Source organism: Nomascus leucogenys, chromosome 17 (assembly GCF_006542625.1).
Source record: "Nomascus leucogenys isolate Asia chromosome 17, Asia_NLE_v1, whole genome shotgun sequence".
NCBI lineage: Eukaryota > Metazoa > Chordata > Mammalia > Primates > Hylobatidae > Nomascus > Nomascus leucogenys.
The window spans coordinates 33,417,312-33,421,921 of NC_044397.1; the positions used below are offsets into that span (position 1 = coordinate 33,417,312).

The 4,610-nt window shown below is 45.6% G+C and overlaps 1 non-coding gene across 1 annotated transcript; it reads right to left on the bottom strand.

The window, feature by feature from the left end:
- Positions 1-3,942: 3,942 nt before the first annotated feature.
- Positions 3,943-4,049, bottom strand: LOC115831102. The gene has a single exon (XR_004026636.1). It is a non-coding gene; the product is annotated as a U6 spliceosomal RNA (small nuclear RNA).
- Between the last annotated feature and the right edge of the window lie 561 nt (positions 4,050-4,610).

Consider the following 4,610-nt stretch of genomic DNA (forward strand, 5'->3'; position numbering starts at 1 on the left):
CACTTTGGGAGGCCAAGGCAGGTGGATCATGAGGTCAGGAGTTTGAGACCAGCCTGGCCAACATGGTGAAACCCCATCTCTACTAAAAATACAAAAATTAGCCAGGTGTGGTGGCACGCATCTGCAATCCCAGCTACTCAGGAGGCTGAGGCAGGAGAATCTCTTGAACCAGGGAGGCAGAGGTTGCAGTGAGCTGAGATCATGCCACTGCACTCCAGCCTGGGTGACAGAGAGAGACTCCATCTCAAAACAAACAAATAAAAAGAGATGAGATGCTGCATAGGGATGGCCAGATCCATAAAAGGTGGTTATTAAGCGGTGGCAAGCATGAATTCTTTCTTTAGAGCAACTGAGAGGGCAAGACAACATGGAGAAAACACCAGAATTCTGGTGTCTTTCCACAGTCAACCTTTCTCTCCACCAGCAAACCCTCCTGAATGACTGCAGTGAGTTCTTCCAGAAAGGAAGTAATTCCGTTGCACCCTCTGCAAGCCTGGATTTATGACTCGGCTCCTCTGAGCTGGTTCACAATCTCCCTCAAGCCTCCAATGATGGGTAAAATGAGCCTTGGGCAGGAATCCCAGGGCTGCTGTGCCCACAGCTCCAGCCAACATCCAGTGCCAGCCCGGGAGTGCCTGGAGAGCCTGCAGCCCACGTCAGGGGTCCTGGTGTTGCTGCCTCCACATTGCCCCATGCAGACAACATTTGGATGGGAAGGAACAGACCTCAGGCAGGGACGTGTTTAGAATTCCTTCCTACAGCTGATTCCATTGGACATGGGGCAGGGGAGTGATTTTTTTCTTTTTTCTTTGACTTTTTTCTTTTGCTGACCTGAACCTCTTGGTGAGAATTCCTCCTGGGACATCCTCAGAGGCCCTGAGGTCCATCTACCCAGGAAAGACACAGTCCTGAAAACAGGAGGCAGGTCCTCCAGAGACCAGCGAGGACCCAGGAACAGGAGCTCCGACAGCCTGAGAGAGGGATCAGAAGAGAGAGGTGTCAGATTGATTGCAAGGCAAGAAGTGATTGAAAAGCATCTTCTGTGATTTAAAAGCATTCTCTAGGCCAGGTGCTGTGTCTCACACCTATAATCTCAGCATTTTGGGAGGCTCCTGTGAGAGGATCGCTTGAGGACCTCCCTGGGCAAGAGTTCAAGACCACCCTGGGCAACATAGTGAGACTTTGTGTCTACAAAAAGTTTTTTTATTTTATTATTGTTATTTGTTATTTATTAATTTATTTTTTTAATTTTATTTTTTATTTTTTTGAGGCAGTCTCGCTCTGTCACCCAGGCTGGAGTGCAATGGCACAATCTTGGCTCACTGCAACCTCCACCTTCCAGGTTCAAGCAATTCTCCTGCCTCAGCCTCTTGAGTAGCTGAGATTACAGGCACACACCACCATTCCCAGCTAATTTTTTTTTTTTTGTATTTTTTTGTATTTTTAGTAGATATAGGGTTTTGCCATGTTGCCCAGACTGGTCTTGAACACCTGACCTCAAGTGATCTTCTTGTCTTGGCCTCCCAAAGTGCTGGGATTACAGGTGTGGGCCACTGTGCCCGGCCCTACAAAAAATTTTAAAATTGGCCAGGTATGGCGAAGTGGACCTGTGGTCCCAGCTACTGGAGAGGCTGAGCTGGGAGGATTGCTTGAGCACAAGGATTGGAGGCTACAGTGAGCTGTGTTCGTGCCACTGCACTTCAGCCTGGGTGACAGAGAAAGACCCTGTCTCTAAAAAAAAAATAAATAAATAAAATAAAATAAAAGCAATTTCTGATAGTTTCCCATGCTTCCTACTGATTTAAAAAATCTTCCCTAACCCCAAACAGCCTTTTCTTTTTTGTTGTTTTGTTTTGTTCTGTTTTGAGACAAAATCTCGCTCTGTTGCCCAGGCCGGAGTACAGTGGTGCGATCTTGTCCCACTGCAACCTCCGTCTCCCCAGTTCAAGCAGTTCTCCCTACCTCAACCTCCCGAGTAGCTGGGATTACAGGCACAAGCCACAACGCCTGGCTAATTTTTGTATTTTTTAATAGAGATGGGGTTTCGCCATGTTGCCCAGGCTGGTCTCGAACTCCTGACCTCAGGTGATCCACCCACCTCGGCCTCCCAAAGTGCTGGGATTACAGGCACAAGCCACCGCGCCTGGTCCCAAACAGCCTTTTCGATGCCGGTTGTGTCTAAGGCCTTCTCCGCTTTTGCCAACTCTATTCCCTACCTCATGCAAACTGCTCTTGATGTCCTCCCTGAAATTTTGACATGTTGTATCAATTGGAAGATTGTTGTATCAATTGGAAGATTGTTGTGTCAATTGGAAGATTGTTGTGTCAATTGGAAGATTATTGTAACAATTGGAAGATTGTTGTATCAGTTGGAAGATTGTTGTATCAATTGGAAGATTGGAATGTTGTATCCATTGGAAGATTGATACACATTGTATCAATTGGAAGATTTTCTCCAAAACCGTGAGCAAGTTGCTGATAATTTTCTGCAGCAGAAATGCCACCAGGGCTTTTTCTTTCTCCTTTTCCATTTAAAAACTGGATTATAGTAGACATTTTCCCCCTGGGGGCCTATGTGTAGGAGAGCAGTTATTTCGAGTCCAGAGAGTTTTAGCTGATGCATTTACAGAGATGTGGCCTGTGCATCGTGAAATGCAGTACAATCACCAGCATTTGTTCACTGTGCACCAAACTGGGCTCTTGCCCCTGCTAGTCCACACTTTCAAACATGGGAAACTTTTTTCCTGTCTGGTGGATCCTGATAACTGCAAAACCAGCATTTGCGATCAAGCTCCAGGACCTGAATTGTACAGAACAGAGTAAAAGCAACCCCCTCCAGCTCCCTCCCTCCTCAAATCACAAAATTTCTCCAGAGGAGCCCTGGAGTCATCTTGCCTTCCATCAAAACCCCTTTTTTCTTTCTCTTGAAAATTTGATGAGATCCAAGTGGCAGCTTTCATCAGTTATTCCTGAAGAAAGAGAGGGGCAATAGTCCTCACCCACTGCCACAACCCCCATGCCACGCTGGCAGTGCCTTCAGGAGGAAACGTTAGAGTTTTCCCTGCATGCACCTCGCTCCTCTGCAGATTCATAAATGGCAGTGCACACTAGAAATGAACAAGGTTCCTCGAAAACTTAAAAACAGATCCAGCAGTTGCACTTCTGGCTTTGTACCCCAGGGAAGTGAAATCAGGGGCCCAAGGAGATAATTGCATAACTAATTTTTTTTTTTTTTTTTTTTTGAAACAGAGTCTTACTCTGTCACCCAGGCTGGAGGGCAGTGGCACAATCTCCACTCACTGCAACCTCCACCTCCCAGGTTCAAGCTATTCTCCTGCCTCAGCCTCCTGAGGATCTGGTACTATAGGCATGCGCCGCCATGCCCAGCTAATCCATAACCAATTTTATAGCAGCATTATTTACAATAGCCAAAGGGTAGAAGCAACCCAGGTGTCCATCAAGAGGTAAATTGATAAACACAGTGTGATACATTTGTGTCATGAAATTTTTTTATTATACTTTAAGTTCTGGGATATATGTGCAGAACATGCAGGTTTGTTATATAGGTATACACGTGCCATGGTGGTTTGCTGCACCCATCAACCCGTCATCTACATTAGATATTTTTCCTAATGCTATCCTTCCCCTATCCTCCTACCACCCTACAGGCCCTGGTGTGTGATAGTCCCTTCCCTGTGTCCATGGGTTCTCACTGTTAAACTCCCACTTATGAGTGAGAACATGTGGTGTCTGGTCTTCTGTTCTTGTGTTAGTTTGCTAAGAATGATGGTTTCCAGTTTCATCCATGTCCCTGCAAAGGACATGAACTCATCCTTTTTTATGGCTGCATAGTGTTCCATGGTGTATATGTGCCACATTTTCTTTATCCAGTCTATCATTGATGGGAATTTGGGTTGATTCCAAGTCTTCGCTATTGTGAAAAAAAATATGGAACGCTTCACGAATTTGCATGTCATCCTTGCACAGGGGCCATGCTAATCTTCTCTGTATCTTTCCAATTTCAGTACATGTGCTGCCAAAGCAAGCACCATGCCATGGAATATTATTCAGCCATAAAAAAGATGGAAATTCTCTCACATGGCACAACATAATAAAACATGACAACAGTATGCTCAGCGAAATAAACCAGTCATAAAAAGACAAATATTGCATGATTCCACTTAAATGAGGCACCTAGAGCAAGCTAATTCATAGAGACAGAAAATAGAATGGGGGTTACCAGAGGCTGGAGGAGAGAAATGGGGAGTTAGTATTTAATGGATAGAGTTTCAGTTTTGCAAGATAAAAAATGTTCTGGAAATTCCCCACACAACGATGTGAATATACTTTTTTTCTTGAGACAGAGTCTTGCGCTGTTGCCCAGGCTGTAGTGCAGTGGCACTATCTTGGCTCACTGCAACCTCCACCTCCTGGGTTCAAGCAATTCTCCTGCCTCAGCCTCCTGAGTAGCTGGGATTACAGGCACCTACCACCATACCCAGCTAATTTTTTTTTTTTTGGTAGAGACAGGGTTTCACCATGTTGGCCAGGCTGGTCTTCAACTCCTGACCTCAGGTGATCCAACCACCTCGGCCTCCCAAAGGGCTGGG